The following is a 24,740-nucleotide window of genomic DNA, read 5'->3' as shown; positions in this document are numbered from 1 at the left end:
TTTGTTATGATTCCCTGAAATCTTCACGTTTCAGCGGTCATGTAGTCTATTAAGGTAGCCTTCATCAGGGCGTCAAGTTGAGGACCCTGTGTGGGAGTACATAAAAAAGGTGTAAGTGGGACCTTTCAGAGGGTGCCTGTAAATACTGGGCACCAGTGCTTCAATTTCTGTTCTCTAAATCCCGGACATTCATTTTACCTGCCGGGACTGGAATCCCAAGTGCCGGGTTTGGTCATCAATGGAGTACGGGCCAGTCGAGTGAAGTGATCATGGTTGAATAGAGTCAAGGTAAAGCCCAATGTGGCTGCCTTGGGTCAAGTCCTGGTGGACTGGTAATCCCAGATGCTGTCCTGTGAAATAGATTGTAGTATGTGAGAGGACTATATGCATTTTAGGCTCATGGGGATACAGTCATGCAGTTTCACTAATTTACCTGTTGTTATTTTCCCTGTTTCTAGTCAGAGTGTGTCCATACTTTGATGTATGCACGGTGAGGAATCAGTCGTCTCCTGAGCTGTGGAGGCAGGTCTGGCATCCGTCGTGTCCTATAGGGTAGACAACAATGATATTCTTGTGGTAACAAGACTGTTCATCTTCTAGCTTTTCTAGGGGCGATTTCTGTACATGGTGATCAAATTCCAATGGTTACCTGTATTTTAAGTTCTCAGTGCTACTGAGGATTGATTAATTCTGCGATTCCTAATCCCTGGGGGAGAGAGAGAGTGCTTCTCGGTCTGCTGCGTGGTTACTGCTCCTAACGTTGAAGACAGAATCCAGAAAATTGAGATTAGAGACCTACTCTAATATGAGTGGACTTGTTGTGTGGGCTGTTCCCAATGTGCCCCCTCTATGTGAATATGAATCTACCCTTGCCCCTGATTGTACTCAGACTGGCTACTCCAGCGTGATTTTTGAGTAGTCCGTTCAGTTGTTCCGGGCATATTGGACCTCAAGGGCCCTGGGGTATAAGTGTCCCTGATGGTGCTTGTAGATGCGCCTTACCTGATCCGGTTTGCAGGGCGGCAGAGGGATCTGTGCACTGGAAATGTCCACCATCGACTGGCAATCGAAACTGAGCGCGGCTTGGTTCATGTTACTTAACACATTGCCATGGTGATGGCGCGTGCGCAGCGTCCTTTCCCTGTTCAGGCTTGTCCGTCAGCCTTGGATTGCAAGGCTGCGTGTGCCGTCTATCTGCCTTGTAGTAATTTTATATAAAAACATATGTACAAATACAGAGCAAAGAAAGCAAATAAAATTAAATAATTTAATTTGCAATGCAATCTGTACACATTTTTTAAAAATCTCACGTTCCTGAAAAATGTGTGGGTCTAGTCAGTATATTTGGAGGGCACATTAGGGAGCCACATGTGAGCATTTGCGTTTGCTATGGTGTGCCCCTTAAAAGACCCTTGCTGTAGGAAGTGCTTTAAGATATTGCACCATGAAAGGAAGTCTTCAGCAGCACACATTTCAAATATGGACAATGTACACAGCCACCCACATACAGTTCACCATACCCAACGCAAAGTCATGCAGCCATGCATGCAAACATGTGGCCAGGGTGAAAGTTGGTAGGCTCAATTGCAGCTGGGGAGTGCATTGCACATGACATGAGCATTTAAACATAGGGTATACTACAGTGTGTTGTGTGTGGTGAGGCCCTAGCTTCTTGGATGCATGGCTGGAGCCCTTGCACTGACAACTATGTGATCTGCTTGCAAGTAGGTTTGCCATTGTTGCGTTCTGTGTGTGGTTTGTGAGCATTGCATACATTGTTGGTTTCATGGGTGTGATGATTGTTAGCACATCCTACAATTTTTAGTCCATGGCTGGAGCTTATGGTGTAAACACTCCTGCAGTGTGTCCACTGAGTGCTGTGTTGAAATACTGTGTGTACAGAAGTGGATAGGGTTGAACTGGATATTTTATGTGCTTGGGTAGTGTGAATTGCGCAGATTACTGACTACTGTACTGCACTTTGAAGTATTGGTTCTTTGCACTTACTGGAGTGCTGGGAGGAAAACAATTATTGCTATCTGTACTTAGTGGTGATGGGTGCCGCTCTGGGTGAATCTGGAGGCTGAAAGCGTGGATACTTTTGGCAAACCTTTAACTGGAGGTGTTTTGAAATCACACAAGGTGTGTACTCTGAGTGTGTAATGGTACATATGGAGTGCTGTACAGACATTTTAGTGTTCGATGCAGAGGTCTTGGATGTGATTGCTGCATGCCTGTGTGAATATTTGATAGTACCTAATGAGGGAGAGCTGCAAAAACCATAGTGGAAAGGGAAGAATCACTGTCCCTGCTTTAGCGGGGTGCGGCCCTCGCTGTAGTTGGGAAAGCGCATGTGCCACATTCTGTCCTTCTCTGCATGGTGGGCATGGAAAGGGAACTGTGGGGATTATCCAATCAGGTGTCGAGGGTGTGCTTCACAGGAAGGGCCAGTACTATTATTTCCCAATACTCTGTAGTGAGGTTGGCAGAGATAGAGAGACGCAGAGTGCTGATCATGGGTGATACCTTTGTGCAAGATCTGCACTGGTGTGCCGTGCAAAGAGGCATTGCTGTTAATTTTGAGTTGGAAGGAGTGGAGGCTTTCTGGGGCACTGTCTATGAGTGCCGTTTTTCGGCGTTATGGTTGACCTTTGCAGATGTGTGGCCTCTGTCGGTACTGTTGATGTTATCGTGGTGCATTTTGGAGGTCAACATTTGGAGTACATGTCGTGTGGACATTTGCTTTGCTCCGTCACCTAAAAAAGTTGATGAAAGCAGTGATGCAGATTTTTCCCAATGCCAAGGTGGTTTTCTAAAGCATACCACCAAGAAGAGCATGGTACCATGCCGGTATAATTTGTCCCCAGCCAGAGGTCTGAAGGTGTTTTATGAACAGAAGCATGTGTCGGTTTATGTGCGCTGCTGGGATGTTCTCCACCGACTATGACTTCATTAATGAGCGAAATTTGCACTGGTTCCATGCAAATGACATTTCTTTGACCGCCATTGGCAATGCTGTGTTGTTTTACACTGTGCAAGAAGCGTTGAAGAGAATCCTGTATAAATGTAAGGAGGAAAAGGAAACAGTAACTGAGATAAAGAGCAAAAACAAAGAAGGTTCTGTGCAAGCACGTACAAATAAAAAAAATAAAAGGCACTTTTCAGAGCCACCACTACAGACGAAATCCCCTACCCTGGTTTAAATGTATTGCCCCCACTCCTGTGGATGTGGATGAATCTGGATGCAGAAGTCTTTGATAGTTTTATTGAACTTTGTACTGGAGGTGCTTTCGAATCATACGAAACTTGCAGTCTGAATGTGTAACGGTACATATGAAGTGATGTACAGAACTGACAGTGTTAGATGCTGACGTCTTGCCTGTGATTGGTGGATGTGTGTGTGACTATTTAACAGTACCCAATGAGGTAGTGCTGGACAAGAAATAGTGGAAAGGAAAGAAGGACTGAAGAAGGACTGCATCTGCTTTACTGGGGCGTGGCCCTCGCGTGGCTATTCTATGGACATTTTTGCCAACATTATAATGACAATCCCTTGTGGGGGCTTTTCATGACAACTATCTGCACATGTGATGTCATCAGTGATGTCATCAATGACATTTGTGATGTCATCTTTCATGTCATGGTGTTAGTCTTAGCAGTGCACGGTGGTGGCGCGAGTTATGGTTCCTTAGCTTACCATAACTAACACATTTCTGGGGTTTTTTGGTTTTACGTGTAACCATAATATGCATATGTTGGTATTACTACAGAGTAACTGCAATGTTCCTTTACAAACATTTTTGCACAGAATTTGATAGGTTTTTCTTAGGGCAACTGAACCATAACGTCCCTTTAACAATGTTTTTTCAGTGAATTTGATAGCTTTTTAGTAGGGCAACTAAACCAAAACTCCCATATACTTACAGAGACTGCATCTCCCCTTCACATTGCACCAGGCCATAAATAGGCCTGCCACAAAACTGACCATCTGATATTCATCGCAACTGCTGCTGCCTTTTCCCAACCTTGTAAAACTAGTTTCTCAGTCACACAGAGTTCAATTGCCCAACCCGGTTTTCAGCCATCACAATTCCTAGCTTATCAGAGAACTCTGCTCACATGTAATTCGAAAATGTATCAATTAAAACAAACACTAAAAATAACACATATCTCCTTCCCATTAGCTACACTGGATTCAAACTAAATTGCAACATCATGTCAACATCGCTGTCACCCCAGCCACCAATATGGCGCAGGCAATTCAAACCTCTCTTTACCAATGGGACCCTTATCAACTACTCCAACATTTCCCCTTTAGTTAATACATTAACTAACTAACTAATTGCCCTCTCATCGATCTCACCTTCTCGGGCAATGAAGCCTTACAGCCATCTCTCATACGAGTCCCCTTGCACCCATGCTCCTCTGCTGGACAATCCCAATTCGACCCTCCACCAATTCTGCAATCTACCCATTGTTCTACACATTCACCCCAACATGGTGGAGGACACAAGACTTCTCCTGCATTTATTTCAAAATCAGTCTGAGTACCCATGTGAGATGGAATGACAGTGGCCCTAGCCTTAGATAGGGTCACCACCATCATAGCAGCAGCTCTTGGCATTTGAGCATGGCAGCACTGTGACATAGGTCACAGGAACAAAAGATAATTTAAAAAAAAACAAAACTAGGTATGAGAATGTTCATAGTAATGCTCATCCACAAAGGCACCCAAGACAAAAGAGAGTCCAAAAAAGAGTTAGCAGCAATTCCCACCTCCTTTTTCATGCCCCCCCCCCTCAGGTTGTGCAATGCAGCAATTGTCCAGCCCAGAATTCCAATGTCCAAATCATTGGGAGGTACGTATGTGCAACACATATTCCCGATCTACAGGCAAACCATGCCCTCCATAGCTGTTAGGAGGTCGAGGACATACCGATTCTGCAATGCTACATGCCTCGAGGCCCTGAGTTCTTCTTTAATTGCACAAAATGCTGATTCAGAGGAATTCATAATAAATAATAATTCATAGCGAACAATTTGTAACCATTTTGAGTTTGCAAATGTTTGTACGCCAGGGGCCAAAAGGGAAGTAAAAAACATGTGTGTCCAGCTAAATAGTCAGAATTGTTCAGGTATGTTCATAAGAGCCTCAGTGGATGCTGATGAGATGTAGTTTGATCTTCTCAATTGTTTCAAGGAGTCTGTTTCTCCGAAAGGCTGTAAAGTTCCTGAATTGTCCATATTTGATGGCACAAGCGATGCAAGGTGCACGGGGGAAAAAGAGGGCATACATGTAGACTCAGATTTTGTATTTGCAAATGTCAGGTAGCTCTGGGGAACCACAAGGACGTGGACATGCAGGGTGGTGAGACTGCAAACGCCTCACCAGGCCGCAGGTAATTGCTTGTAAGAAAAGGGTCCACAGGACCAGTACAAGTTGAGAAGTGGTGCCGTACCTCCAGTCAGATCAGCGATGCGAAGCGTGATACTGCTGTTTCTATTTGTGCCTACAGACACTGCGCCAGTTGTAGGTCAAATGATCGAATCTAAATGGTCGACAGGTCAAATGATCGACACCAAAAGTTCGACAGGTCAAATGATCGAATTTGTTTTTTGTTTTTTCACATTTTTGTTTTTGGGAGTCCCACCAACCCCCTTTTTTTTGTTAAAAACCACTTTTTTTCCCTAAACGAAAACATAAAAAAATATATATAACTAAGAAAAGAAATTCGATCATTTGACCTGTCAACCAAATTGTGTCGACCTTTTGACTGTCGACCCTTTGTCTGTCGACCATTTGACTAGACAGCCACTGTGCCATCACCCTTAAAACGCAGAGAAAAATGTGTAGGTAACTGGATCTTAACAGGTTTCTCTGGCCCGTGTGGCATGTTAAAAAGTTCACATACTTTTTCCATACACTTTCACATACTCTGTGTAAGACCTTAGACCAATACACTGTAATGCAATTTGTGTGCAGCATAGAAATTAATAAAGAACTTGCCTGTTCTTCCTTGAAGACTGTAAGGTGCTTTGGTGTGGTGAAGTTAAGCTCAGAACCTTGCTGAAGTGGAACTAAGCCTAGAAGGCCTCTCCTGTCTTCCCATTAAAAGGAAGTCAAGAAGGTGCTCCCGGGGCCAAGCCCAATTTACGAGAAAAAACCCCTGTAGGGAAAAAAACTCTGTTCTTGCTCCTGCAGTTTTACAACATGAGCTCCGGTATCCAGAGAAGGGTTTGGCGTAGAGAGAAGACCATATTCTTGAGGCTGCTTACCCAGCAGAATGAAATCCAGTGCAGATGAATTCAGACAGTAGGCAGATATGAGTATGCAGGAGAGTAATTCCAGATATAGGCAAAAAATGTAAAGTTCAATGTGAGGCCACAGGAAGTCAAGGTAGATAGAAAATATGCGAAGTTCCCCCTGACCTGGGAAAGGTAATGAAAACCCGAAAGGTCAATGGCAGAGCCTTCCCGCAGTGAAAACGGCAAAATGTGCTATTCGATAGAGAGAGCAGCAAGCCGTTAGTGTGACTCCCTTTCTCTTTCCATTCTACCCTCTGGTTCAACGCACACTGCTGACCACACCTTGGATGCTCTCATCACCATAGACATCCCACACTCTATTCCTCTCACTACTTCACTCTCATGGACTGATCATTCTCTTCTCACTTCTCACTTGAAGCCCTCTTCTCCTTTGGCAATAGCACACCCTACACCACCTCCTGCCTTAAAGGTCATCCGACCCATGAAAAGAGTTTCAGCGGCTGCCTTTGCCTCCACCTACTCTCCTTCTTCTACTCCTACGGCTAACTCCCACCCTGATAAAGCCCTCTCCAACGTTCATCGTTCCATCTCCAACACTCTTGACATTCTTGCCCCTGTCATGAGGGTCCGACTGAAGCCTGCCAAAAAGTGCACCCACTGACAAACTGGCCTGCCACCATCTTCAAAGGCAATAGTCTCGGGAGGATAGCTTAGGGCGTAACGTGCTCGCCTTGGAAGCAAGACGACACGAAGCAACACAGGTTCGATCCCCGGGTCCGCGCTTAGAAACCTCTGGGTATTAAGTGCGTTATAAATAACCTATCATATCAATATAGACGCTGCATCCGCTCCAAGAAAAGACTCTACATTCAAGCCTGCACCTCTGCGGCGTCTAACAACATGGCCAAACTCTTCAAAGTCTGCGAGGAACTGGTCAACCCTACTGCAGCCTCTACTACACCTACCCAGGCCCTTTGCTCATCCCTAGCCGCCCATCTCACCACCAAAACACAGAACATCCTGTCTTTTCTCTCTTCCGCCCCCCCACACCAACATCTCTTGGGCCCCCCTCGCCCGCACCAACCCCCCCACCTCTCCTCTCCTCCCTCTTCCCTGTCAACCACTAGGTACAGCCAGCTTTGCTGACTGAATTCTATTTGTTTTATTTACTTGCTTTGATTTTATCCATTTCCTTTTAGCAAGCTTTGTGTGCGCAGCGGGTGACTGGATGCCGTGTTCATTGATTTTACTGTTTTGTTTGTTTTTTAATACTTTGCTTTGGTTTGTGTGTACACGCCGACTCCGGCTGGAAGGTGCCTGGCTTCCTCTTTGCAAACACACATTATGGTCTGTCTTCCCTCTTCACTCTGTGGTGTGGGAGGGGCTTGGCTAACGCGATACCATGTGTTGTCAAAAGGGACGCACCTTCAGTCAGTGGAGCGGATGAGTGCGACGGGCTAGAGCCCCATGCGCCGAAGTGGCGCCAAAGTCTGGCCCCTCTGTGCTCGTCCATGCGCAGGCCTGGCAAGGGGCGCATCTTAAAGGTAATGCTCCTTTCCATATGTCCTCCAGCTATGTGGCCTGCAGTGATTTGCTGCTTCTTGCCCCCAATTATACTGTATGGCCTCCTGGATTCTGCAAATCATCCCCCCGGCCAAGTGTAAACTGAAATCCTCTGCCTTATGCTGTTTCCTATTGAATACACGTTCTCTGGTCGCTCATGCCCTGGACTGTCAGGATCTGCTAAATACTTTTCATCCTGATCTTCTATTCATGACTGAGACCTGGCTCTGGGACAGCATGGGCCCTTCCATAAATCAAGCCCTGCCCCCTAACTACGAGCTTGTCTATTGTGACGGTCCCGCCAGTCATCCTGGTGGGGCAGGGGGAAGTTGCTTTAATTCCTAAAGCCATGGGACTTCAAGATGGCCGCCATGGAGGGAGGACGCGTGTGAGCCGAGCTCCGTTGCCCCTCCCGCGCCACAGCACCGCCTAAAGAAACTCGGCTCGCACGAATGACCTAAACCGGCCTTCGAGCCCTTGCAGCACTCGCCGAGAACTCACCGAGGCAGGAAACGAACGCCCCCCCCAGGCGCATCACCCCGAGGGCGGACGCATTAAGCCGCGGGAAGGCCTCCCACCGACCACTACTGCCGGCGTCCCCATCGAGGGGCAGCGACCGGACCAACGGAGAGCCCGTCCCATCCGACTCACTCGCCGGCGGGGGGACGTCCACGGACCAACACTACGCCCCCGGGTCAGAATCCAGAGACTTACCCAGCAAAAACCGGGACCCGGAGGAGAGAACCACCTGATCCACCGGCCCGAGCCGGGTGACGCATCGGCGAGGCCCACACGCTGCAGACGAGGCAGTGGCGGAGGTCGGGCCCGAAGGCACGGCTGCTCCGGCAAGCCCCCCTAAACACTGCGTCCTTCACCCGCCTCCCCAGCGACCCGAGCGGCGTCGCCGCCAGAGGTAACCGGGCAGTGAGAGCCCCTATCAACGGATCGGGGGATCAGTAGTCACGAGTTTCTCCTTAAAGTCCTCCATCGTCGTTGGAGGCCGCGGGCACGACGGCCCCTTGCCGCCCCTCCGACACCATCTTCAGGTGACGGGCAACACAACGGACGAGAAATCCGTCGCAACGAGGTGGGGAGGGAGACCTCTCTCTACCGGAGTAATAAGCAAAAAGCCTGCTCTGCAACCGAGAGCCCAGATGTCACAGACAAGAGGGAAGCAAAAACAGGCAATCCCCTCGTCCCACACGCAGAAACAGGATCAGAACCTGGTCCACCTCTGGGGGGGAGACAAAGGGAACCCCGACAAGGCCGGAGCGCACAAAGCAACGAGAGGCACCCCGGGAGTAGACGCTCCCCACGCCGAGATGGCCACGAAGGAAGACCTAAAATCGTGGTTCGGGGAGTTCCAGATGCAATTTATGGACTCCATGAACTCGCATCTAGATGCCATGAAGAGCGAATTTAAATCAGCGCTCCAGGAACTAAGAACAGAAGTCGATGGACTGGGTGAAAGAACGGATACCCTAGAGAAACTAGTACCGAACATCGAGGAAGAAACGCAACAAATGGCAGAATTGCAGGAACAACTGGCCCGTCAGACGCATAATCTGGAGATTCAATGCGAAAACTTAGAAAATAGATCGCGTAGGTCCAACATCAGGATCAAAAACATGCCAGAGTCGGTTGAGGATAAAGATCTTAAATCGGCCGTGCAACAAGTTTTCCTAGACATCCTTGACCTGCAGGAGGAAGAAGAAATACCGATAGATCGAATACATAGGGTGGGCCCAAGGAGAAGACGACCCAAGGTAACCGCCCTAGAGATGTCCTGGTGGCCCTCACGAGATATGCACAAAAGGAGCAGATTCTACGGAAGGCCAGGGCAATGGACCATATCCGAATGAATGGAGAGGAGGTACATTTCTATCAGGATATTGCATTATCAACGCTTCAGAAAAGAAGGGACATGGGCCAAATCACAAAAGAACTCACCAAGCGTCAAATTAGGTACAAGTGGACGTTTCCATTTGATCTACTATTCACCTGGGACGGCGGGCAAAAAAGGATAACCACAAAACAGGAAGGTTTGACCATATAAAACCTACAGGAGCAGGACGACGTTTCCCCACATGCAAGCGGCACGGTCCCATTCGAGAGGAAGAGCAGGGGGGAATGGAAAACGATAAACAAAAGGGTGCGGCGCCCCAGTAAAAGGAAATGAAGGCCGACGGAGGGCAGGAATGGTGAACCAGAAAACATGACAAGGTGGTGCGCAAGGAGCCAAGAATATGACGGCAGGAAAAGCGAGTCTGATATAACAGGTGCCGGGAGGGGAGGGGAGTGAGGACCCGGGGTCTCTGAAGTCATGTGGAAGGGTTTAGGAACCCCTTCAAAGTTGTCCCTGAGAGTGTTAGAGGGTATGAAGCACAAGGCGACACGCCTGAGCGTTAATAGGAAATCATGCCATCCTCAGGGTTGTTGGGGGAGGGAAGAGGGAAATGCACCAGTTGGGGATTGTGCAAGTTTTGGGGGGGAAGGGCGTTTGGGAGAGGGGAAAATCCGAGCATAACTCAAAAACAGAGAAAGGGAGAAAGGATCATAGGACATGCCAAATAGCCGGCAAACACTAATGGGCATAAAGTTCTTGACACACGTCAGAGGCCTCAATTACCCTGTTAAGCGTAAAAAAGTGGAACATTCCATCAGGCAGGGCACATATGATATTGTAATGCTTCAGGAAACACACATTAGAGAGCGGGACAAACAGAAGGTGCGTCTCAAGGGCTTCAATCAAATATTTCAGGCGAATGCACAGGATAAAAAAGCTGGGGTACTGATAGCGCTCAAAGACTCTTTACATGCACAGGTTAACTCGTCTTGGAGAGACAAACAGGGAAGATGCCTAGTAATAACTTTAACAATTGAAGGCAGACCCCTCACTTTGGCCACAGTATACACTCCCAACACTGGTCAGGTGGGCTTCCTGAGTGATTCCCTGAATAGAATAGAACAGCAAGCGGTTGGGGACATCATACTGGGTGGGGACTTAAACATGGCGTGGGACCCATCCCTAGACAGATCCGGACCCAGACATCGAGATCAAGGCACCCCATCCAAAAACTTAAAGCAGAAATTCACGAACCTAGGGCTGACAGACGCATGGAGGAATGGCAACCCCAAACAGAAAACCTTCTCCTACTATTCACATGTACATAATACAGCTTCGAGAATAGACTACCTATGGGTATCAGCGGGGCTTCTAGGCACGGTAAAACAGATTGAGATGGAACCCACCACACTCTCTGACCATGGCCGCTGTGGGCAGATATTATCTGGTCAAGACATGGCCACCGTTTATGGAACTGGCGTCTCCCAGAGGACATCATTAGAGACCCAGTGATGAGCCAGACGCTAAGAGAACACATCCTAGAATACTGGGCCATCAACAATCTCCCCGGAACAAATATGGATACACTATGGGACGCCCACAAGGCGGTCATTAGGGGACATCTCATAGAGCTTAAAACACAGAAAGAGAAGACGCACCGTCAGTGGGAAAAAGAATTAGAAGAGCAAATTGGGGTGATACAAGCAGAACTAATTCAGACGCCCACCAGAAAACTCATGCGCACGATGAGACATGTTCAGGGGCAATTGGAAACACTCAGAACGAAAAAAGCAGAAAGGGCATTACTCTACATGAAACACTGGTATTATGTAAAGGCAAACAAAGCAGACCGACTCCTGGCAAGACAGCTGAGGGGGAAACAGCAGGCCCAGACAATACGAGCAATGAAAGAAGAATCAGGCCAACTTAGAACGCAGACGGAAGAAATAGGAAGGATACTAGGCAGATATTACCAAAAATTGTACTCCTCCGACCATCCGAAGGAGGACCTGCAGGAAGCCTTCTTCGCCGGGGTTCACCTCCTCGGATTGACGGAAGACGATAGACAGGCCTTAGATAGGGACATCACCATAGAAGAAGTACATGCAGCAATACAGTCCCTCCTGAATAGCAAGGCCCCGGACGGGTACACTGCCATATACTACAAGACATATATGGATATCCTCGCCCCGATACTCACATCCCTGTACAATAAATCCGGGGAGAAGGGGCATCTGACACGGTCTATGAACGAGGCAAAAGTGCTGGTCTTTCATAAAAAGGGAAAGGAAGAGCAACTCCCTACCTCTTACCGCCCTATAGCTTTAATCAACCTGGATGCTAAACTGTACACGAAGATTTTAGCGACCAGACTGGCCCTAGTACTTCCCAGGTTAATCCACCAAGACCAGTCAGGATTTGTTCCAAACCGCCAGACACACGATAACATCAGAAGAGTCCTACACCTAGTTGAAAAGATAGGCATCAAACAAACCCCTGCAGCACTGGTAGCCTTAGACGCCGAAAAAACGATTGATCGAGTAGAATGGTCTTACCTTTTTCGGGTTCTGCAAAAGATGGGAATGGGCAAGGGTATTATAGATAAGGTTAGGGCCAACTACAACTCCCCATCCATAAGGATAGCGGTGAATGGAGGGTTATCGGACATAGTGCACCTAGGAAGAGGGACGAAGCAAGGGTGCCCGCTTTCCCCCCTTCTATACGTCATATACCTCGAACCTCTCGTGGCAAAAATAAGGGATTTGCCGGAGGTGGAGGGAATAAAGATGGCGGGGCTGACCCATAAAGCGGTGGCCTATGCTGACAATATGCTGGTGGCCCTAGGAGACCCAGAGAAGTCCCTCCCACACTTAATGGAAACCATAGAACGATTTGGAGAGATTTCAGGGCTGAAAATAAATAGGCAAAAATCGGAGGTGTTGATTCTGGCGGGGAATAGAGAAAAAATCGCCACAGCAGCCACAGACTGTCAACTGAAGATTGCCACCTCGGGTGTCAGATATCTGGGAATCACCCTCACAGACCACATAGACAAATTGTACTCCCACAATTACCCGCAAATCCTAGAAAAAGTCAAAAAGGACCTGCTAAAATGGAACCCGTTAGCGATATCCTGGTGGGGGAGAATCAAGGCAGTCAAAATGACAATCCTCCCCAAACTAATGTACATGTTTCAGGCCCTCCCGATAAAGCCCCCACAGGCCTTTTTCAAAGCACTTAGGAAGGTGGTCTCCAAATATGTTTGGCAGAACAAGACCCCAAGAATCTCTAATGCGGTATTGACAGCTCATAGGAAGGAGGGGGGATGTGCCATGCCACACTTCAAAAAATACTACGAAGCGGCCCAGCTGTGGGACATGAGGGATTGGATATCGGAAGAGGGGGAGAAAATCTGGGAGAGGCAGGATAGGGCGGTAGCGACAACATCTGCCAGGCACATGCTATGGATAAATAAACGATTCCGACATGCAAACACCCACATCAGCGAAATAATGAAGACGGCATTGGGGGTATGGGATGCCACCACGATAAACGAAACTCTGACCAAGGACCCCGCCCCGTTCATGCCAATATTTGGAAACCCCGATTCCCCCCTGGAATGGACAAGGGAGCGTTCCGCAGGTGGGAGCAAGGGGGGTGCAAGATGGTGGGAGATATGCAACAGAATCAACAGATCAGATCCTTCGAGGATTGCAAAACTCTTTTGAATCTGACACCAAAAGATAGATATAAATATGATCAGATACATCATTGGCTGAGCACACCACGTATAAAAGAAGCACTGACTAGGAACCTGACCCCCTTTGAGAACTACATCATGACGCACTCTGGATCTCGTAAATTTGTTTCCAACACTTACAAATTTATCAGTGCACTGAAGGAACCTACCACATGGCTATATATGAAGAAATGGGAGAAGACCCTGGGCTACGCACTCCCCAAAGAGAGGTGGGAATACTTGTGGGGCTTGATGCCAAAACTGACAAGAGCCATTCAAACGAGAGAAATGTGGGTGAAGATGATGGTGCAATGGCACTATACACCGGAGAAACTGAATAAGATGTATCCTACCTCCCCGAATAACTGTTGGAGAAAGTGTGGCGGGCTGGGAGATTGGAAACATATCTGGTGGGACTGCCCGAGGATAAGACCATTCTGGGGAGAGATAAAAAATCAAATGACGGGAATGTTCCAGGGAACGGAACACCTGGGAGAAGAAATATGGCTAGGGGGCTTTTGGGATCCAAAAGACAAAACGCTAACTACCCCGCAGAAAAGAAACTTTATGGGACTTCTAATAGGGGCATGGTTGGAAATTGCTAGAAACTGGAAACACGAATCCCCACCATTGGTTGTTGATTGGACACAAAGGGTCTGGTAACATCTGGCTCTAGAACTAATAACTTATAACATCCAAGGGGACCATGGGAAATTCCGAGAGGACTGGGGAGGAGTTCTGGAATTCCTTCAAAAAGAATATAAAGAACAATGGTGCCCACACAATATAAGACTATTGGACTTATTCACGTGAACGAGGAAAAGATCCTCCGAATTAAAACATATACACACTGAGTTATGCAGGTGGGGGAGGGGGGAGGGAGGGATTTCTTTGTTTTTCTTTGAATGAAGTTTGCTGTTTGATCCTTGCATGGTATAACATTGTGCCAATAGAAACTCAATAAAAACATGTTTTAAAAAAAATTCCTAAAGCCATTTTCAAAATTCCTTCTATCGTGGTTGACCACACTTTGAAGATAGAGAGCCTATTAGTTTGCATTCCGGTCTGACCAGCCTTCGTTCTGTCTGTTCTTGTGGTCTATCGGCCTGTGGCCATGATAGCATCTTTTGTGCCGTTTTTCCTGCCTTTGTGTCCAAACTTCAGTTTAGGTACCCCAACCTTTTGATTGTTGGTGATTTGAATCTCCCTGTCAGTACGACTAGTGCTCTACAGGTCTCCACTTTTTTAGTTTTCATGTCAGACCACGGTCTGCCTCAGTAGGTCATTGACCCTACCCATCAGTTGGGCAACATCCTCAATTTTGTTTTTGCCCCTGAGACCATTCTTACCACTACTCCTTCTTTCCCTGTAACTTGGTCCGATCATTTTGTTGTGCCATTCTCCATTCCACTACTGGCTGCTATTCCACCTGTGGTCAGACAGGACGTTTTATTTTTAATTCAGCTTTATTGATATTTTCGTAAACATAGCAGAAACAAGGCTACACAGCCGCATTGAAAATCATCACATAAAACATCTCAAAGGTAGCAGTTTAACAATACCACAAACTGCCTTCAAACTGAACAACCCTACCCCCACCCACCCCCCACAGTCCCACCCCCCTCCTTTCATTCTTTCCTGATCCGACCAATCCTCCACTCTTAGTCCAATACTGTGCCATTCTCATATTTCTTTTGCTAATAGTCATATTTAAATTCCAGATCGGTATAGTTACCTCCCATTTCCCTCACTCGGTGGGTCAACCTCTTCCCCAATCCCTAATCCCCTTCCATATTTCTAAAGCCTTGTTGTACTTATGCCGAACAGAAGTCCGACCATTCTGCCTCCACTGGTCCATTATTCCCATGGAGAGCCGCTGTTATCCGCTCCGTCACATATATATTTCTGGCTATGTTAATCCGTTCCCTCTTCCCCAGCAACTGAGTTCCCTTCCAGCATGTTGCCAAGTGCGTCCTTCCTGCCAGGGAAGACTGTGTACCATAAGCGGCACCTTGACATATTATCCCTTCATTTCTTTCAACCCGAAGAGGACCAGCATGGGAGCATTCACTCGGTTAACCCCATCCAGATCCTTGATCCAGCGCAAGACTTCATCCCAATAGGACTGGACCTCCCTGCACCCCCACCACATGTGCCAATAATCGGCTCTCACTCCACATTCATGCCAGCACAGCGGACTAACATCTTGATACATTCTTGACAGCTTAACCGAGTCATATTGCCATCTGTGTAATAGCTTTATGGCGTGCAGTTTATATTTGCAGGGAACAGAAGTCTTGAAGGCCCCGACACATCCTTAGCCATAATTCCGGGTCCAGTTCCATCCCCAAGTCCATCTCCCATGTCATCCTTAACCCATTCACTGACTCCCTTCTCATATCCACGAAGGCCCCATACATCATCCCAATCACTCCCTTGGACTCCACAAGTGTGTCCAGCAGTTTCTCAAAGACGGTGAGCTCCCTGTGTATCTTACTTCTCCATGCCTCGTTCATCAAGACCCCCTTAAGCTTCAAATATGAAAAAGGGCAGAGTGTACCTATCCCCAGGGCCTCCTCCAGTTCCCCAACCGTAATAAATCTCCCATCCTTCCACATTAGTCTGATCCTTCCAGGCCTGCCTCATACCATGCCTGAAATCTGGAGGGATCCGGTAGTTTGTCTCGAACTCCCGGCACCCAAAGATGGCCTAAGGACTCAATGGGAATGGGGACCACGGAAGCACCAGCACAGTTATCCCCTGCGGGTGGGTGGCGTTCCACCCGCCAGGTGACCCTGGTGGGTGGGACAGCATCCGCCCGCAGCATCGTACTGTGCCGGTCCGGTAACAACGGTGCCGGTAGGATTACTGGCACCGTTGTTACCGGACCGGCACAGTTGTAATGAGGCCATTGTCCTTCCGTACCTCCCCTGGGCCGTTTAATAAAAAAACTCTGGGATACCCTTCTCAATCTCATCCCTAAAACATGGGTCCTTCCATAGAGACTTGTTACGCCTCCACTTCGAGCCCCTGCGACAAAGTCCAGCCCAACGAATATCAACCAACACCATGTCATGATCAGACCAACTGATAGGATGGATGGCCGACCCCTGTGCGAATTCCCATAGGTCCCGGGAAATATAAAGGTAATCTATTCTTGTCAAAGTTCCATGTGGGGCGAAATAGAAGATGAACTCCTTTTCCTGTGGGTGGAAGTACCACCATTTATTCCGCATCCCATAGAGCTCCACCATCGTTCACATTTCCCTGCCCACCTGGTTTTGGGGCTGATATCCCTCTAGACATTGAAGTCTCCTCCTAAAACGAAGTGACCCCCCTCCCTCATTCATTATTTTCTCCAGGGTTCTTTGTAAGAACCTCCCTTGACCTTGATTGGGGGCGTAAATCATGGTAAACATGAGCCTGAGTCCCCGAATCAGACCCAAGATCAGAACCGGCCTTCCCTCCATATCAGTCCAGATTTCAGGGCCCCTTACAGACCAGAATCTCAACCCCAGCCTTACTCGTTATCTCCAAGCCCCACTATTCACCCCCCACCAGACCACAAGGGATCCTCCGCTCTTCACCCCTCAAGTATTTCATCTCCTGGAGGGATATGACATCTATACCTGATCTTCTAAATTCCCTCGGGACCAGAGACCGCTTGGCCGGGGAGTTTAGCCTTTTCACATTCAGCGGACATACCCTCAGGCTGTCCCCCCTATCGCCCCCCGTAAGCCAGCCATACCTCAATCTTGTCTCCCACCTCATTAACCCTCCCTGTTGTGCCTTCTGAGAATGGTGATGTGCGTGCATCGGTGTCCGATCAAGACATTCAAAAGCCCCCATAATCCTCAAAAGTCCCTTTCCCCCTCCCGCTCCACTCCCCTTAGGTGCCCGTTCCCCTCCAGTTACTGTCACTAGGAGAGTGCCGAACCACCAAATAGGCCTGAAGCCCAGGCCCCAGCTCATTCCACCTCAATCCCCAATGCCCTTACTCATTCCCCCAATGTCAACTAGCATTCCAAACTTACAGCAGAGTCCGGACCCTATGATCCCGGATAGCCCAGCTGCAGTAATGACACCCCAGAATCTGGTCCCCCCAGAACTTCAGTCCCCCCTCCCTCAACAGGACGACCAACCCATCAATCCCTTCAATCAACTATGGCCGATATTCAGCCCCGGCCAGCCTAATGCTCAGGGCGTGCTAGCCGGAGGGGGGGTATTGAGCTTCTGAAGCTTCCTTGATCCGGTGACCTGCTTCCTTCGAAGGTCCTTAATGCGCCATTGTCTGTCCACTCCACTTTCACCTTGCGAGCCCGCGACCCCCTCATCCCCCCCTCAGCTCCCCAATTGTTTTGTCTATCTCATACTCAGAAGCAAGATGGTATTTCAGGCCCTCCAATTCAAAGGTGAAAGAGAACGGGAATCCCCATCTGTACCGATCTTTCTCGTTTAGCCACTTCGTCAAGGGGAGACACATTCTTTTCTTTGTGAGGGTCAGTGATGACAGGTCTTGAAAAATTGTGTTCCTGGCCTCACCCATCGCTACGGACCCCTTGGCCCTCGCCCTTTCCAGAATTTTGAGTTTGTCTGGGAGTTATGAAAATGGGACAGGACCGACCTTGGGCCCATCCCCGAGCCTCCGGCTCTGCGGACCCTCTCTATTTTCGTCTCATCAATGGAGTCATCTTCAAAGATGAGCCTAGTAATGTCATGTATGATCCTCCTCAGGATTCTCTCTGATTCACCCTCCGTCTCCGGTATTCTAAAGAAACAAAGTTTGTTTCTACATTCCCGATTCTCAAAATCGCCCATCTTCAGGATCATTTCTGATTCTCTCCGCTTGATTTCAACTATCCTCACGTCCAACTGCGTCTCCAAAGTGTCCAAGGATGTTTGGTTATGCTCAACCGCCTGTAGTCTCTCCTCTATCTTATCCATCCTTACATTGATCTTGTCAACTTGGCCACCTATATCTGCCCTCATACTCCTAATTTCGTCGAGAAGGGACGCTAAGTCACTCTCAGTTGCCATCGAGTCCTCTCCCCCTGTGGCCATATTCTGCTGTGCTGGGCAGGCCATGGGATCCGGTCTGCCTGAGTATGCAAATCCGACCAACTTTGTTCTGGCCTTCATATAACCTCGGGTCCAGTTGGGATGCTCCAATGGGGTCTTACTCCTTCTTACACTCCGTCAGAGGGTACGGTCTGTCCGGGCCCTTCTCTTTCCACAGGATCCCTACAATGGGAGACCGTCAGCCTGTAGGTCGTCCAAGGGGAATGTTCCACTCCACCACTTGTCGCCCTGTGGCCGGGGGCCCACACCACCACCACCACCACCAACCTCTAGCTGCCAATGTGATGCTGGGTCCACTCCCTTCCCCCAATTGGTCCGTGCCTTTCCACTATTTAGGGGTTCTACTCCAGGGGCCACTCCGGGTCACATGTGGGGCTCGGTCTGCTGGTATCACCAATGTTCCACACTCTGCATCATAGCAGTGTGACCTTTCTGGAGCTCCGATTCCGGGAAGGCATGCCCACACCTCTCTGGATATATCTCCTTCTTCTGGGCCCATTTCCGGGATCACCTGCGCAGCGCCGTGATTCTTCCCTCAACCCCTGCCATTAGGGAGCACTTTAGGGAGCACCTCCAGTCTCACCTTCTAATCCTGTTCTGTCCGCCACTTCCGGCAGGTCCACCAGCAGGCCACAACTGGAGCTCCGGGGCCACCCTCAGTAGTGCTTCAAGGCCCCTCCAAGCACCTCAGACCATCTTGGCCCAGCACCCCGGGAGGCGGGCACACACCCCTTTATTGGGGGCACACACCTCCAGGGGGCCTATTCTCCATGGCTGGCATTTCCTTCTTCCCCTCAGGACCAATGTCAAGTGGGCCCTGGCGCCCGCTGTCCTGGCAAGCTCCTGGGTCCCTTCTCACCCGATCCAGATGGACCCTGCACAGGCCTCACGTGGTCCTTGGCCTCTCCCTATGGGCACAATCACGGCACCGCCCCAGGTCGTCCTTCAGTCTATGCACTTCCCTCTGTGCAGAGTGCCACCAGGCCCAGCCGCGTTTCACTGCTTGGGGGGCCTGGCCGCCCGCTCCCTCAGTGTTCGGGGGATGACTCTGGGGGAAGCCCCACCTGGGCTTAATCCTGCGGGCCCAGGGCCAGGCCCAATCACTTCTGTGTCACGGGGGTGGAGGAGGGGCGGAGAGCGCACCATGGACCCGTGTATGGAGGGGGTGCAGACCCGATCCACCCTCTCACCTCAGGCTCCATGCAGGGGTCGGGTTGATGACCCCACATCGAGAAGCCCCATCTCTGCTGTCTCCGCTCCTCTCCTCCGTCACTTCTTCCCGCTGCAACCGTCACTTCTTCCCGCTGCAATCTCCCCTTTCCCCGGCGCGTTTCTCTCCAGGTTTCGGCCCACAGGCTCGGCCATCCACCTGGGGGGTCCTCGCACCTCCTGAGGGGACTCAAAGTGGGGGCTAATTCACTTTATGTGGCATGGGTGACGGAGCAGCACTTTTAGGATGCCATCATCCGCGCACCCCCTGGTGGCTTCCAGACAGGTCGTTTTTAAACATAGCTGGCACCTTGTTTCCAAACCCGATCTTGTGGCTTGTCTCCCCTCCCAATATGCTTGGACTGTGCCTTGTTCTCTGACGACTTTGGCTTCTACGTTTTCTACTGTTGCTGACTCTTTGGGTCCTATTAAGCTTTGTACAAGGAAAAACTACCCCTCGGAACCCTGGTTCTCTGATGAACTCAAGGCTTGTAAATTTCTATGTAGGCAGGCGTAAAAGAAGTGGAGAGCTAGCTACAGTGTGGCTGATAAGACTCTCTTCCGCCTAGCCACTGTTACTTATCAGAAGGCCATCTGTTTAGATAAACAATCTTTTTCAGTGCAAAAGTTGAGGCAGCAATAAACCAACCTAAAGCACTGTTCACTCGCTGTCCTCCACTGTTAAAGCTAGTTCGCAGATTCTGCCTTCTCAGGATATCTGCAAATCTCTTTCTGACTTTTTTGTAGATAAGATTAACCTCATCCCTCAGAAAATTGTTAATACTGCTTCGCGGTCTGTGACTCTCTCTCACTTCCCCTCTCCTTCCACTTCTTTTTTTTTAAACTCTTTTTATTAGTGGCCACACAGGGATACACAGCACTTCTCAAACCGCACAATACGTATACAACCAAATTATGAAAACATGATCATGACATTTACTTAGTCTTACATCGATTCATCCTCATCCGAGGACAAGTTACACAAATAAGTCCTGAATGGGCCCCATATATCTTTGGGGCTGCAGGCTGTGGGTCGGGTCATCACATACTGTTCTTCTGCCTCATTGACATATGTAAGTTCGTGAAGAAATTGGTTCATGCTGGGTGGGCTCGCGCTTTTCCACTTTAATAGAATACATTTTTTGGCAATTGCAAATGTTACATTAAACAGTCGTCTAGTTTTTTCGGAGCATTTGCCTATGTCCACAAATAGGTATTTCTGGGGCTTCAGGTCTGGGGGGATATGTGTAATTTCTCCCAACATTTCAGCAACTTCTCTCCAGAAGCTCCTCACCACTCGACATTCCCAATAAATATGATAATCTCCTGCCTGTGGCATATTACATTTGGGCAATGCATCTGACGCACCAGGAGTAAATTTCGCTATTTTATTTGGGGTGTAGTGTAACCTATTTAGGATCTTGAACTGGATTAATCGTAAGCCAGCGTTCAGAGAGACCCTCTTTGTCAGTGAGCAATATCTATTCCACTTCTCGTCTTCTATGGGCATCTGCAGGTCTCTTTCCCATGTTTCTTTTATATGATTTACAGTGGGGGTGTGAGCCTGTACCACTGTGTACAGTTTAGAAATTCCCAGGCCTCCCACAGCCGTCACCATCTGCAGACATGGGTGTGGCTGGGGTTCATCCGGGAACAGTGGCCATTTTTTTTGGAACACCAATCTCATGCGGTAATATTGAAGTGTCCTGAGTTGGCCACCTCTGAGCGCTCTCAGTATGTCCTCCAGGGCCGCAAATTTGCCATTTATAAACATATCACCCATTTTAATTTCCATGTTGGGGTCCCAGGATTCCTGTATTGAACTGTCATGTGTGGGGAGTATACCTGTGTAATTCCAGAGGGGTACCTCTGGATTATAGGGCGCTTGTAATTGTAGTTTTCTGTAAATGGCCTCCCATGCTTTAACCGTACAGCTAACTGGATTGTATTCACACGTGTCTCTGTATGTGTATCAAAAATGACGGACTGTATATTTGTGGGGTGTGTGGTGTATTCCTCTATTAGTGCATGGGGCGTCTCCTGCGTGGTATCATACCAATGTTTTGCAAATTCTGCTTGAGCCACATGGTAATAAAGCTCAAAGTCGGGAGCTGCTATACCGCCCCTGGAATATGATTCAGTCATCTTCTCCCAACTGATCCTAGCAGTTTTCCCGTTCCATAGGAACGTTACCACCACGGAGCGAAGTCTGGCGAAGAAGGTTCTGCCCGGCCATATGGGAATATTAACAAACAAATAGAGCAGCTTGGGGAGGACTATCATTTTAAGGTTCCGCCACTCTGCCGTGTAGTGAGATTGGTAATCGCCCCCACAACTGGAGTTTCGTAGTAATGGTCTGCAGTGTAGTCTCATGATTGTCCTGGTATAGTATGTTCCTATCTCTGGACACAAGGATCCCCAGATACCTAATGTGTCGATCTGTCCATTTAAGTCAGTGCTGCACGTCTGGGCATTTGGTGGTTGGCGTGAGTGGAAATATTTCGGACTTGGCTCTATTCACCGCGTACCCAGAGTAAGCCGCAAATTCCTGTATTTCCGCCATTACGGGTGCTATATTGGTCTCGGGTTCACGCATGTACAATAGAGTATCATCGGCATATAGTGAGATTAGTTGGATTGTCCCCTTTATATTTATGCCCTTATCGGCGTGTCTCAGTCTCACCGCGGCAGCCATGGGCTCTATAGTCAATGCAAACAGAAGGTGAGAAAATGGACAGCCCTGTCTAGTGCCCCTGCCCAGTAAGAACAGGTCAGAGATGGATTTATTGGTCAGAACTCGAGCTCCAGGCTCGGTGTATAGTAGCTTGACATACCTAATAAAGTTGGGGCCCATCCCAAATGCCTCTAGTACCGCCAGAAGGTAGGCCCAGGACACAGAATTAAAGGCTTTCTCACCGTCTAGGGATATTGCAGCTGCGCTTCTCTTGGGGTCTATTTGCGCCATTAGACCGAAGAGCCTACGAAGGTTCAGGGCTGTGGACCTGGTGGGAATGAACCCATTTTGATCGGAGTGTATTAACCCAGGGACCGCCGGTAAGGGTCTATTGGCCATTACTTTTGCGAATATTTTGGCATCAGTGTTTATAAGTGACAGGGATCTGTAGGACGACACATCCTGTGGTGGTCGCCGTGGCTTGGGAAGGACCGTAATCACCGTCTCTCTCATAGATGGAGGCTGTATATTGCATTCTAGGGATTCCTCCCACACCTGGAGAAGCACTGGGACAAGCTCTTCCCGGAATTCTTTGTAGAACTCTGCCCCTATCCCATCAGACCCTGGTGCCTTACCTGATGTCAACATTTTAATGGCTTCTGTGACCTCTTCTGCCGTTATCGGTTGGTCCAACGCGGCGCGTTCAGCCTCCGAGAGCTGGGGTAAGCTAAGGGGCGCAAGATAGTTTTTAATGTCTACGGGCGATTTTTTATCTTGGTTGGAATACAGCTTGGTATAAAATTTGACAAATTCTCGGTTTATCTCATTCTCCCCCAGGAGCACCTCCCCCTGTTCTGTTTGTATACTAGTGATTTGGTTAGGTTGTTTATCACCCTTGAGAAGATTAGACAGTGTCCTACCAGCCTTGTTCCCCTCCCCATATCTTCATGCACGCGTGGGAGCCGCCACATAATGCACCTCTCTAGCGGCCAGTTTATCAAATTCCTGCAAGTGTGTGTGTATGTCTGCCAACAGTTCCCTGTTCTGTGTCAGGGTGTAGTTCCCCTCCAATACAGCCAATTTACTTTCAATATTAGATAGTTCAGTGCGCACACTCTTCAGCACGCTAACGGATTTGGACAATAGTACTCCTCTGATCCATACTTTAAAGGATTCCCACACAATAGAGTACTTGCTTACTGTTCCTAAATTATTAATAAAAAATTCCTTTATCTCAACATGTAATGCTTCCACCATCCCCGAGTCTCCCAGCATTCCATTCGGAATTCTCCATCTTTTTGTGGGACAGGGGGCATTTTGGATCTTCAGTTCTACCGCCACTGGGGAGTGGTCGGAAAACGTGCGGGGCAAGATTTCACATATCTGCAGCAAAGAGGACATACCGGATGCAACAAACCAATAATCTATCCTGGACTCGGAGTCGTGAACCGAGGGGTAATATGTATATTTCTTGTCTCTAGCGTGTATCATACGCCAGGCATCTACCATTGACAATTGTGAAAGAATGCTACTCAGGGTGGAGGCCGTTTTACTAGGGGTTCTAATGACTCTGGAAGCCCTATCTAACACAGGGTCCAACGCCACATTAAAGTCTCCCCCCATATTACGTTGGGCAAACCACAGGCGACAATCATCTGGTCAATATTTTTGTAAAATGCGGGGTTGTCTATATTCGGCCCATACGTATTAACCAGAAGCAGTTGTAGTCCAGCGAGGCTGCCGCATACAACCACATATCTACCCTGTTGATCCACCTTGTGGCCCTCCAGCCCGAACCCCAAGCTTGGATGGATATGAGTGATTACCCCTCTGGCCTGTGTGGAATAGTCCGTATGGAAACGCTGGGTACCCCATTTAGGCACTATGCGCAAATTGCTGCTTCCCATTGTATGTGTTTCTTGCAGCATCAATATTTGGGGTCCATGCCTAGTAACATAATTAGACATTTTTTTGACTTTCACCTGGTTATTCAGTCCCCTTACATTCCATGTAAGCAGTTTTATTCGCATCCAGTCACCAGTATTATGTAATAACAAATCAACACAGAGCCATGACCATTGAGGCCGTGCCGTTTGTGCCAGCCGACCAGCGCCACTCCCAATGCAACCATTTTTTTTAACATAAAACAAGCAGTCAACCACAACCAAACTGTAACCTGGGTCAGTCTTCTCTTGGAGACCAGAACTTCTCCCTTCAAAAACATCACCCCCCTCCCCCTTTTCCTCGACCCCTCCCAAATCATCACCCCCAACTTGATGACATAGCCCATCTAACCGATGGAGCATTCCAGGGGTGGACATGTCGCTCCACATGACCGCCGATTTGGCCCCAATACTTCAGTG

Source organism: Ambystoma mexicanum, chromosome 8 (genome assembly GCF_040938575.1).
Source record: "Ambystoma mexicanum isolate Mex_15411 chromosome 8, UKY_AmexF1_1, whole genome shotgun sequence".
NCBI lineage: Eukaryota > Metazoa > Chordata > Amphibia > Caudata > Ambystomatidae > Ambystoma > Ambystoma mexicanum.
This window is presented reverse-complemented; position numbering follows the sequence as displayed.